Here is a 13,864-nt window from a genome sequence, read left to right as displayed (position 1 = left end):
GCTACAGGTCTGATAAATAAGACAAGCTGTGTTGTGGAAGCTACTACTGCAATCACTTTAAGAGAGGCCAGAGAACTTCACAAAGAAGAACTTGGAGTCTACTAGTTCAGCACATGGTTTCAGGATACACCGTATTGCTTCATGTCCTCCTAAAATGTTGAGTGTCAAATTGAACATGATCTTGTGTCTTCATGGACTTTGTGGACAGAAACCCCTTGCCTCAAAACCACTATCTCTCAATGGCTGGCTATCTGCAGCAGCATTCTAGCTTTTCACATCAAGCACAGGAGCATAACGTAGGGATAAGCCAGGACTTCCACCAAAGCTCCGATTGAAAGTCCACTCACCGCGTAAAACTTTTCACGTACTAAAATGAGCAGAGATTTCAAAAGGGCCTGTATTTGGATTTCTAAAGCATCTCAGCTCTTCTTTCTCTGGGGACTACATAGGACAAAACCCAGAGGGTTTAGGATATCAATTTAAGCATTTTACTTACAGCAAACTAAGTAGGTCTGTACCAGCCATATAATAGAAACGTAAGAGTGAAGAATTATTTCTGTGGAAAAACAAAAACACCCACAATTTTTCAAAGCCACACCTTGCACTCCGATACTTTTAGAAAGCTAGCACGGAAGTCATCAAGTAAATGTGAGGTACAGCAACTGCATCAATCCAGCAGTACCTTATATTTTTCAGCTTGGGAAATGAGTGACCCAAACTTAGATGCCACAGAGCCTTAAGGAAGGAAATCTTCATCTTTTTATTTTGAATTAAGAATGTGCATAAAAATAAGACTGTAATGAGCTGCATGTAGAACAATCAAAATTATGAGGTATTTGCGTTTCTTTTGCACCTTGAGCCAAACAACTACAAAATTATGCATAGGATTCTCTCCATCTGAACACAGTAAATATTAATAATCTCTGAATCAGCAATGAAATGTTTTTTGCCCCTGAACCCTGAAGAGAGACTTTCCAACTCAAAAAGTTGTACTGCGGTGAGTGAGACTACCTTTATAAGGCATCAGGCCGAGGCATACGTGCGCAGTCTCCAAAAATATTGCTGTGCCATCTCCCAACCTCTTTACACAGCAACACTTTAAAATTACCTGTTTGTCAGTTTTACAGATGCGTATGTATGTAAGCAGCCCCCGGTGTGGTGCTGCATTAGCAAGCAGGCAAGCTTTCATTTGCACATCCTGATTTCACAATCAGAATTAAAACATTTACTCTGTTCGGGGTGAGTAGATAAACAGGGATTTTAAAATTTCCTTCTTTTTTTTTTTCCCCCCTCCTAATGCGAAAAATGAAAGAAAAATGTTCCTCTAGATATATTATGCCTTTGGGCTCCATTTGAGGGAAGGGAAAAAAGACAGAGAAAGCTACTGTGAAGGTCACGGAGCGAAAGAACTTCCTCGGGGCACAGAATAAATTAAATCCCAAGGAAAAAATAAAATGTGATTTCCAGAGTGTGAGGCACAAACTCAAAATGACAATGATTGACAGCCAAACTATATCCGTGCAATATCGAAGACTGCACGTTCTCATTTACCTCAGTGTAGCCAGCAAGCGCCCATTAAACATCCGTCTGATGCCCAAATTAACCTTCTTGGCAAACTGAAAGAGGCACAAACTATCATAATCAACCTTTCATTATCACAGCAGCCTCTAGTTAAAGGGTCAGAATAATTGTGCCATCAGAGCCCTGATTGTTTTCAATCAACAGACGACTGGAGTGACAGCTCGGTGATGGAGTAGTTTGATGAAACCGCACCAGGCCTAATCAGAGCAGATGAAAGGAAGGCATGATTGGTGCAAATGAACAGTCGTGCCTCTCTTTTTCATTTACAATCTGAAATTACTCTTAAATTTACAGGGTTTTTTCTACCTTATGAGTACCTCTGAAAGAATGTTTGACTTATTATGAGTTCTGACAGTGCAGAGTTATAAAACACAGGTAGGGTTTTCAGCCGAGGCTTTAAGTGGGTATTCAGCATAATTTTAACAAATTCACTCTTGAAAAGCACAAAATGACTAAAGACTTCCAATGGCCTAACCTTTCAGTGCTGTTTGATTAGCAGAACGATTTATCACTGCTCACATTCTTCATGATAAGAGAAGATTAAAATAAAAAATAAAAAATGGGCAAGGATCTCTTGTAAATGTTTTCTCTTAGCCAATACATTTATTACAGTATTGCTCTCTTGTTCACACACACACACCAAAGGAAAAAAAATAATAAAGAACACTGCATTAATAATCCTTTTCCACTTAGAATGAATAATGGAATCCAAGCAAGGGATTGTTTGGAGATGAAAGCAGAGACCAATTATCAGTGCAGCAGACAGCATCAATATTTAGTTTTCTGGTGGGTTGTTCATTCCCACATTGTAAAGGATGAGAAATGAATTTATCTTATTCTTACATTACTCATTAGCACAGAATCAAGTGCCTCACTCATGAAAAGTAAACTTAAAGAAAAGAAAAGAAAAGAAAAGAAAAGAAAAGAAAAGAAAAGAAAAGAAAAGAAAAGAAAAGAAAAGAAAAGAAAAGAAAAGAAAAGAAAAGAAAAGAAAAGAAAAGAAAAGAAAAGAAAAGAAAAGAAAAGAAAAGAAGAAAGAAAATCAGGACTGCTTTGGCAAGATTTGGAAGATGAAGGTTTCCTGCACCTCCCCAACTACAGCTCACTTCCACTCCAGCCATGTGGCTTCCCACCCTCCCCAGGCTCTGTAAGGAAGGCAGTGTAAATCAAAAGAAGCTCTTTGTACCTTCGAAGGAAACAACTACTTCAAGTGATGATGGAAAAATCTCTTGTTCTCTGATCTTGGCCATCATCTGATGTGATTTATTCTGTCAGACATCACTAAACGCATGACAGTGCTCAGGTCAGCACACCAAAACAAGAAAGCAGCTGAGAAGCAAAGATTATTGTTTGTCTGAAAGAGGAGTGAATAGAGAAGACAGATGTACACACCAAAGGCTTCTAAGACATGTTGGGTTTTGTACCATGTCCTAACAAAACAGAATGGAAATGTTAACTCCTTAAAAGCTGTAAGTAGAACATCTGTCCAAGTAGAAAATACACGAGTGTCCTGAACTGAAGAAGCTAGGAGCAGACTTGAAGATTCTTGCTGACACAGAAGATGCCATTTCCACTTGTTTCTGTTTCACTTTCATCTGCTGAAGCCCACTGGTGATGTAAGTAATTCTCAGTAGCAGATTTTCTGGAGAGAAAATTAGCTGCAAACTGACTTTAAAAACCAACTGAATAATTAGCCAATATTTTCAAGTTATTTCTCTTCTATAGGCTGCTTGTATATTCCTTTCAACTAGCTCTTTCTATTGTTGCAGTAAGTCAGCACACAAGGATAGGGAATGAGGGTGTTTTTTTCCGTTTGATAGTGAGGGAAGTCTACTATTCTCAGATAGCAAGAAGACTCCAAACCCAGCCCAAGTGATATCCACCAATTCCAAATCCTAGGTAAATAAAGCATAACAAAAGTTGCCCAGCCTTTCAGTGGCTTGATAAGTATTTTCCACAGTCCTTTTGCCCAGTTGACAGCTGAATTCCACCTATCTTGGGTTTGGAGCTCAATAGGAAGATTAGAGAGCTCCACTATTCATTACATCCAGAGCATGAAGGCCCTTGTTAGTGCATCTAGTCTTGGTCTCTCGTCAGTCTGTGCAACAGCTGCAGCCTATCTGTCCAAAGTACTACATCAGGAAACTCTTGGTCTGCTGAATTGTTCTAACACTTGTCGGTTAGTTTTCATAGAATCACAGAATCATAGCAGTTAGAAGGGACCTCTAGAGATCATCTTGTCCAACTTCCTGCTGAAGAAAGTGCGCCACTGTAGGTTATACAGGAAAGTGTCCAGTTGTTTTTTTTTTTTTATTATCTCCTAGAGGAGACTGCAGCCATTCTGGCCAGCTTATTCCAGTGCTTTGTCACTCTCAAAGCAAAGCAATTTTTCCTCATTTTTGTATGGAATTTCCTGTGTTCCAGTATGTCCATTGTCCACTCTTCTTTGCTAGTGAAAAACGCATAGCTAATAGTAGTGACTGATAAAAACAACTGTGTTTTGTAGCTTAGAATTTGTTTTACCACATAGTGTTATTGCATCCTTTGTATCTGTTGTAGTTCCCATGCAAGTAAGTAGGAGGCGTTACTTCTGGAGCAACCTACAGTCTTCAGTAGGTACAAGGAGGACATACAAGCCACATGACTTTGTCAGATTTCTCAGACAAAGATGTCCATTAGTAGCAGTTTTAACAGCTGTATCTCTGTCTCAATAATTTTAATAAATATTTCCATACAACAGCTTTACAAGGACAGTAAGAATTACTCATCATGATCTTTTCACCAGCCAAATACAGACCCTAACAATATTTGCTAACCTCAATAAAAATATTTCAGCTTTTTAGACAAGCAATAAAATTACTATGATTAAGACAAAACAAACAAACAAAAAAACCCAGCTGAAAAAAAGGAAAACTGAACTACATTAATACACAACATTATATATGGTAATACATCATATTATATTAAGGCAATGAGTTGCTATAACAGAAAAACTAAACTTTTCATCTACTCAAGCACGAAGTGAAGTAAGGTAGGGACAGAAGGTAAACTCTCAGCTGTTGTAAATTATCACAGCTCATGGAAGTTTGCCATTTTACACCTTCTGGAGAATATGAACTTCAAAATTATATAGCACTTTCCTTCCAAGTGTCTCAAAGCAATTTATAATCACTAAAACTTGAGTTTCTCTGTGAGAAGTGTATATTTCAATCACTTTCTAGACATGGGAACTCAGAGAAAAATTAAGTGAAATGACAGAAGACAGCAATGGTACAGCTGACACATAATCAAAATCCTCTGTCTCTTCATCCTGCCCACAACTGAGTCTCATCTCCACTACCAAAGTCCCATGAAGGCTTTGTGCTCCATGCCAAAGAATGAAGCCTGCTGATATGTAGGTACCTGAAGCATCCATGCTGATGGACAAAATGGATCATGTGACAAAAGCATTTAATGTATTTTTGTAGCTGAATAGCATATCTCCCTACTGACTATAAAACACTACATTCTTAACCTTCTTGGAGCAGCACAGACCACACTATTTTGTGTTGTACTTCTGGAAAATGGTATTCCTGTACAATCAGGTTCTCAAACCATGGAGCAGTTTCCTCTGTAGTCAACTAGAGCTTCTCTACAAGTGCATATCTACAGATGCACTTCTTCCACCTAACTCATTTTTCTGCTATGATGGATGACATGAGCAAGGACTAGCGTGGTTCCTAGCAATGACTCTCCACAAGTACTGTGTTTAAAACCTAAAAGAGCTAATGTGCAGCCCCTATTGCAACAGCCTTCACAAGTACCTCACCTACTGACAACTTGTGCCCTGTGATAGCTATCACACCTGGAAGCACACAAATAAATCAAAGAAATGAGCTGGAAATGATCACACTGGAAAGGCTCAACTCACTGCTGCAATCAAAGTCACTTTTGTTTTCATCAGAAAGAAGTGGAGGGTGACAGTCTAACCTGAGCAAAGGAATGAAACCAAACCCAAAAATTCACATCTGGATCTTGCCACTTCCTTTCAAATAGGTCCGGCTATACAGAGCACTAAAAGAGACAGACAATCCTCCACAGCCAGTTGTTTTGTTGGTGGTTTTGTTGTTTATTTCTTTTTTAAGTTGCAATGAACAGGAGCTTATCTCTACACAGAGCTCTCTAACGAGGGTCGCAACTGTGATTTGATACTTAAAGAGATTAAAGTTTATCATAGCATTATGCCAACTTAAGTAATCCTGGTTTCTCATTTCTCCAACAGGATGAGAATGGCGTGCATGGGACATGGAGGCAGAGAACCCCCACACTGACATCATTTCAAAAATCTAGAATTGCTCATCTTTTCTCTTTTTAGAGGAAACATGCAGGCTGACATCAAATGATCTAAAACTTTACACAACCACACTTAGCATTAAAAATAGGAGCTGGTATATAATTTTAACTAGAAATGACAATCTTTCACAATACGATACCTGTTGTTTTTATTGCTACTTCTCTTTTTTTCCCTTGAAACATATTTTGGGAGGATAGTGTCTCTCTATGGAGACAGGAATCTACAAGCTTTCATCAGAAAAAAAATTGTTAGAGAATGAAACAGGTACAAAATAGACAAAATTCTATAAAATATGCAGCACAGCTCTATGAAAATTAGTCTAAGTGGTTCTTGAATATAGAAAGATTCCTATTCCTCTCTTCCCTATTGTTAGGGTATAATTTTCTATGGATTTAATGGGCAAATCCAACAAATCACATAAAAATGTATCATTTTCTATAATAATCTTGACAACAGCTATACAGAACTTGTATGTCATTAATACCTTAGGTCACACACAAAAATGCACATCAAAGTACATACTCTTCTTACTTGGTTTATATATATACGCATGCTCTCAACATGCCATGTTACCGTAAAATAACCAAGGTCAATTTTTCAAGTGAAATCACCAGGCTGTCTTTTTGTTTTGTTTTACCCCAACGATGCCACCAGCACCTGAGATGCAAGAATAACTTCATTTCTGTTTTGTTGTTCTTTACTATTTTAGTGATCTCAGCTCAGTCACTGCATCGGTTTACCTTTCTGGGCCTGCCTGAATTTCCTCTTCTTCCTCCTATCCACTTAATTCCTGCAACTATTAAACACCAGCTGCCGTAGTCCAGGCTATGCACTAATAAACTCGATACTTCAACTCTGAAGCACTGCTGGAACCTTGTTGTAATATGGATGGAGCCACTAACATTAATTTCAGGAACACATAAGCCTTTTCTCATCAGCAGACAATTTAATACTGCTTTCTTCAAATTCCATGAAGAACTTGCAATAGAATCAGCATATGCTTCTATGAAGGTATTTCTTTCAGCTGATTTTTAAGTTAGGGATTTTTTCCTCCATTTCTTTCTTAATTACAAAAACAAAAAGTAAGCACGCTAGCAAAAGCTTACTCAGTTTCTTTGAGAACAGAGTAATTTCTCTTTCAGGCAAATAACATCTTAAATATATCAGTTTCATTGATTCTGTTTTAGTTTTAATTTCTATTTCAATCCCCACATGATGGGTTTCAAATTAATGCAGGACTCATTACTTTTAAATGATGTTAGTTTTTCAGAATCAACTAATTCTCCTAACAATATCATTTGCTTTTAAAAGTAATCTAAACACTTAAAAGCATTTGCAGACATGGCTTTAAGATCTCAGATATATTTTGTGAATTGGGAACGTCAGAGCTTACCTTCTGCAAGATTAAAAGAAACGAGTTTATTACTAAAAATTAAATCTTATCTGAAGCAAGCTGAAACTACAGCAGCTGCTGAAATGTGAATCCCATAAAGCATGTATGGTTTTAGCTAACCTGAAGCTTAATTTTCTTTCCTTGTCTCCTTTGGTTCCAAGTTACAAATAGAGGCAATGGCAGCTCTCAAAAGAAAACAATGAAATAAAGAGCTGCAGATTCTCAAAAGAGTTCTCATTTTCTATCATTTTCAACAAGCTTAAACCCATCAGAAACAGAACTAAACAGTTTTATGTGGATGCTGAAAGTCTAGAGATTATTGACATTTGTATCTGAATGGAAGATGTTAACTAAGATCATAAAACCCGGCTGCCTCATTTGATCATTGGTATCTATGGGTTTTAGCCTTTCCTTTTTAAGCTGTTCTTTAACTTGAAAATGAAAGCAGTTTGTATTTTCAAACGCGCCTGGCTTTCACCACACTATGGTGAAAGCAGTTTTCTATCATGTAAACATATATCTGTATGTTATACAACTCTACAATTATACTTCAGATCATCTCTAATAGACCTATGCCACAAAGAGCAAAGCAGTCAACACAAAAGCCACCGTAACAGATTAACTCAAATGCAGAATGCAGCATCACTGAAGCTGTCTTGCTGTGTGCACACCTTGATGTCCTCTTTTTGGCTTTCTAAATCAAAACAGACATCCCTTGCTTAGCTGAAGAAGTGACCTAAATTCAATAGCTCTGGGCACAGCAGCCTTCCTAAGTACTTTTCTGAAGTTAATCTCAGATAAATAAGGTGAGGCAATGTTACTGTTGGACACTGAGGCAAAAGTAATGCCCTCCAGTAATTCCACTATTGCTCACAGCAGTGGCAGCAAAATAATCAAGTTTTCTGATAGGTACTAGCATGTAACAAAATGAAAACTAAGAGAACACACAATTGCTCCTAACATAAACTTCTTTTAATATTGAAAATCCCTTTCAATACTGCTATTGCTAGGAGAACACTAGATTTTAGTTAATGAAGACCAAGGGAGAAACATGTTTCCTAAATTAAGGGGACAGTATAAAAGAGGTAGCATTCATTTTCACTGAAAGTCAAAATGCAAATATTTTATGAATGATGCAGAAATTCTTTAAGGCCCCTTCCAACCTAAGCCATTCTATGATGATTCTATAAGAAATTACATGAGGAAGTATGTGCGTGACCTGAGCACATTGGCAGGGCGTGGTGTGATATTCAGCTGCTTAAATCCACTGCCTCAACCCACTGCAACAGGCACATGCCCTGCCCAGACTCCAGCTCCCGAGAACACAGATCTCCTTGAAGCTTCTCTCCTACAACTGCTGATTTGCTTTCCATATTGGTGATACTGTACCAAAACCAAAACATGTGCCTGTGATGACAAAAATGAATCCAAACCAAAACTGTCTCGAAGGACTGAAAGGAATATTGCCATTGCACACAGTGAGTCCAGGTGAGATACCTGCTACTATAATTAGCCTTAGGAAAACAAAACCTAAATCCTACCGCAGGTTCTGTTTTCATATGATTTTTGTTTGAGGGTAATGTAATCTTGCTTGCAGCTAGTGATGATACGTAGCACAAGTACAGCAGTCATAGTGATTCACGAGTGGCTCTTTGAAACTTTTATATAGACTGCTCATGAAAAGGGTATCTAATAGAGATGAAAACACAGTAAAATATACACAAGAAAACACTCATTTTCTCACCTAGCTTTACCAAATCACCTCGGCCTTGATGTGCATCAGACTTTATTTTTTTCCTCTCGTATTCCTTTTGTGATGAGAAGCTTCCAGACACATTTAAATGTGGTGGTTTTCCACTTAGGCTAAATGCTCACCAGGGAAGAGCATTAGACCACCAGACGTGATTTTACTTATTGCCCAAGAGAGCACTTAAGCTTATTTCTTGAACAGTGAAAGGCTAATACACTGTTGAAGCACAGCGTTGATTACCAAAATGCTCTCTTTCACTTGCAGTTTTATATTATTACTTATTTTGCAGTAAAACTTAAGTTCCCATTTACCAAAGCACTTAGTCCACATTTTGTTCACAACATACATGTACCCCTGAGAAACATGAATTTTGCTCTTCCAAATCAAATGATCAGTAGATTGAATTACTGCACTGATGGAATGGCAAGTCTCTAAGTGGAACATGACAACCCACTTCTAGGCACTTCTGTCCTACACAGGAAGATGTAGGTATCACTGGAGATGCACAGGAGATGTCAGAGGGTCTATCACTGGCAGAGAACTGCTCCATTGTAACAGCCTGCTATCATGTGCATGCAGCAATATTTCTAACAACACTGAATTCTGGGATTTCTGCTGGAGAATACTCTTAGCTGTCCACAAATGTCACAAATGTCATCTTCCAAACGGACATGAAGTGCAAGAAAACACAGTTAAAAACAGGTCACTTTACTCTCCCCTAAGAAGGGGATAAATCGATGGGTAGTAAAAGGGTTGAATTTATACATTTTTATGAAACACTTAACAACTCATAACACCTATAACGTGTAGTCTTCCTGTCTTATATTTCAATTTATTCAAGCAGTAGCACTTTTCTAATATAGAAGCAAAAGGTCCATTTTTGCACTTACCCTTCATAGTAACGAAAGGAATAACTAGTGCTTCAACTTCCCACGATGAACAACTGCTTTATGAACACATGTTCACAAGTTGCACACAAGGAAGTCCACAGGGCTGGAATATCTTGGGATCCTAGTAATGGAAAAGATCCAGCTGCATGCTTTTCAGCTGAATAAACTGCTCATGGAGTTTTTTCTGCCTATTGTTCCAAGGTTATTTGCTATTCAGTTGATAATCACAAAAGTGAGTTGAATGGCAAAAGAAAAAACAAAAAACTTCCTAACCTTTATTTCAGAAGAAGCATTGGTGAATACTAAAATTGATCTATTTTAGTGTTAACTATTTGAAAATATATTTCAACAATTTACTTAACCAGTAGCAGCAGGGGAGGAGGGAACTTATCTATACTGATCTACTATTCTATCCATACTGATCTAATTGACAAGCAGAATTGTTAAGAATGTTTTTGCTTGATGTGATTCAAGAGTTGACCTTAGATCAAGGGCGATATTATATATAGCATCATTTGATCAATATACTGCTGATCTCCCAGAACTACCCAGCAGATATTTCTATTTGTCACTATTAGTACAATCTGTGAAATATGAACTATTAAGCCTCATGATATCAAAGTTTCTAATCACAAATACAATAAGGCACACCTATGTTACAACTAACTCTAATATGAGTCTATCACTTAAAATTTTGGCTTGGTTTCTACTTTCTATGTTGCGAGCAAGAAGCTCTCTCTCAACAGATATCTCTGAGAATGCTTTCTTTTGTACAATGCTGGTTACCTTCTCAATTAACGACAGAAAGAATTCTTCTGCTTCCTTAAAGTAGAGCCAACGAGCCTGTCTAGTAATGGCCAATTATGAAAGGATTCACTTTTCACTCCATGATAAAGTAGGCATTTATGTCCTCATCATGATTATTCTTGTGAATAAAACATGCTGAGCGGCTCATGATGAACAGAAAAAATAGCAAAGAATTTGCTTTTTGTCCTCCAACACCTTCAGGATCCTTCTTAGATTTTCTTCCTTTATTTTTATTCAACGAAAATCATACCTCAATGCAGCTGACAAATCACAGATAATATGTCATAATCTCACACACTGGTAACATGTAGAAATCAATATAAAAAAAATATTCTGTGTCACCTAATAATCGTTACAAGCTTAGCCTCATTTAAACAAAAATCATTACATTAAGGTTAGCAAGTTTCTCCCATCTCCTAGCCTACAGGGGGTTTCTGCTGGATTTTCTTTCTGCTTAATTGCTTTAAGAAACAAATAATTATCTCTCTTGTCTATTTCCTCCACTATTTTAAGACACCTACAGTAGGCCAAAGAGTTTCATAAGATTTTGAGAGGTAATAAGAGAAGTGTAGTTTGTCCACTTTAACCTGGCTTTGCAAGTCACCTTTTTCTGTCTGAAAGATTCAAAAGGAATCACTAAGTCATACTACACTAATCCACATGCTAACATATTGACATTAGTATTACTGTTTGATTTTCTCAAGCATAGTTTGTTCAAGCTTGTATTTTACAGTGTTCACTGAAACCGGGCAAATCATAATTGGTAGTCTAACAAAAATCCCAGATGTGACAGATGTGAGGTGCAATCACTTCAGTGTAAATCACATTCAAGCATCATTCTGTGTATTTTGATGCATTAAAATAACTGCCTTAATCTTTATGTGCAGCTGGATCGAATTGCCCAGTGGACATTTAGAATTTAAACTACCAAAAATAACTGTGCTCTGCAGACAGTGACATCCTTTCCAGAGGTTTGTTGAGGGAAGCTTGAATTTGTGCTTAGGGCTTCACTGGAGCCCTCCTAGTAAAGGTGCCTTGGGGACATTGTGAATTTATATTGCAATAACATGCATGTGCATGTATGCAGAAGCACCACTAGTCACAGGTAAGACAGACAAATCAAATGACAGCATCCCCCATCAGCTTTTATATTATCTGCCCTACTTTGTGACAATTTCCTCTAGCTTCCCCAACACCTCTTGCTTTGCTGTTCTTCCTTAAGACATGGGATGGGGATTTGTCAAAGTCAATGAGCACTTTATTACAGTGAGAGTGCTCAGTAATGAACAATTCAGCAATTTAATGAGATTCTGTAGATCTGTCTCCAACCTGTCCATCAAGTTTCACTTCTATAAAGCACCCTGACACTAATCCTCTGGCATACCCAATCTTCACCCTGGGCTGAATATTAGATTCTTCCATGGTATATTGCATTACCACTATAACCTTAGCAAAAATGATGAACTTAACTACACTTGAGGCAATACAGTTGGTCTGATTTGATTTTCCTCTATTGGGTTGACTATCAGGGAATTACTTATTTACTAAGATAAAGCCAAACCAGTTTCTTATTGCCTTCTGAATGCCTAAATTGGTAAATATGTATGTATGTCTTTTAATTCATTCTAGAGGCCTGAAATACTTGTAAATACATATTTATTCCTGGGTGCACAGACTGAATTAAAAGATGCACACGTTTTGCCTACAGCAGAAAACTAGTTTAAAAAATTCTTCATAACAGCATTAGCAACCTTTAGAGAGGCAATTATGATAACACTTAAATGGACAGTGTGGAGTTTGTTGTCACTCAAAAAGCAGTGCATTACCTATGAGTATCTCTCCTCAGTATGACCCTGCGACAGAAACATAAGCTTTTCCTCACAGAGTGCTCATTGTCTGGAGCATACACAATTAAGAAAACTATTTCTGAGTTCTTCCTGCAGGATAGGATAATGGCACAAGATTTGAAAACCCAAATTGCCAAACTGTTTCAGCAGGTTGCAGAGTATACCTGGACACAATCCTGTGCATGCTTGTTCATTACAGATTTGGCATTGAATAATAGCTGACTGGTTTTCTGCAGCTACCTTTCTTCCAAAAGTATCTACAAGCCTATAGCTGGGAGATTTCAGTGAATCTGCAGAAAAACAAAGCATATCAGTCATATGCCTCCTATACAAACTTGCACATCGCAACCTTTTATGAGAAATGGAATATGGGCTAGGACTCCAGAGTACCCTGCCTAAAAACAAAACAAAATAAAACAACAACAACAAACGAAACATCACAGATTGTTTGCTGCAGTTTCTGTTGTACAAACATCCTCCAGAGAGCATCACAGAAACACTCTAGCTCTATATTACTATCTGCAGAAAATATCTTCCTGAAATACTCTACAATCCAGCCTCAAAGATTTGGGAAACGCTGCAAGAGTTATCAGACTGAAAGGTTAAGGTTCACCTCCAAACCATCTTTGCGGTTTGAAGAGCTTAACGATCCATTTTAATTTTCTTAAGAATACTTTGTTCCTGCATGAAATTATTTGCCCACAGAAGGTGAACTGCCCTATAAATGAATACACATTTTACTCTTTGAGAAAACAATAGCACATTCATGAAATTATATAGTTAAATAATCCAAGAGATAAGCAGGTGAATAAGAGAGATTGAAATACAAATCAATAGAAAGACTCTCAGTCTTCTCTGATGGACCAAGATAACCAGCTTCCTAAAAGAAAGTACAGGTTTCTTTCGAGCAAATGGCATTCCACCTTAAAGTACCCAGAAATACTTTCTTTCTATAAAACAGCAAAAAGAAAACAGAAGAAGTGTTTGGGTAATAAACATTGAAGGTTTACTTCCACTATATCACAAGCTGCAATTTTTACAGACATCTCATAAGGATATTTCCAGTGACAGTTTTAGTTTTTGTATTTCTCCTTACAGGTTAGATGTTTTTTTTCCCTTCACACTGGAGGTTACTATACAACGCTTTAATATTGCTAATATTCTATGGCTGGCAACCTGGTGCTTTTATGGATCCAACTTAATTTAAAGGAAATGTTTCTCATCAACAGCTTCTTGCTACAAACCTTCTACCAAAGCCTCCGC

The 13,864-nt window shown here is 37.5% G+C and overlaps 1 protein-coding gene across 3 annotated transcripts in view; it reads right to left on the bottom strand.

Moving 5' to 3' along the window:
* Positions 1 to 13,864, bottom strand: part of KLHL32 (kelch like family member 32) — a 104,969-nt gene that overhangs the window by 23,620 nt on the left and 67,485 nt on the right. The gene's annotated exons all lie outside the window — the stretch shown is intronic.

Source organism: Excalfactoria chinensis, chromosome 3 (assembly GCF_039878825.1).
Source record: "Excalfactoria chinensis isolate bCotChi1 chromosome 3, bCotChi1.hap2, whole genome shotgun sequence".
In the NCBI taxonomy this organism is placed as follows: domain Eukaryota; kingdom Metazoa; phylum Chordata; class Aves; order Galliformes; family Phasianidae; genus Excalfactoria; species Excalfactoria chinensis.
This window is presented reverse-complemented; position numbering and strand designations above follow the sequence as displayed.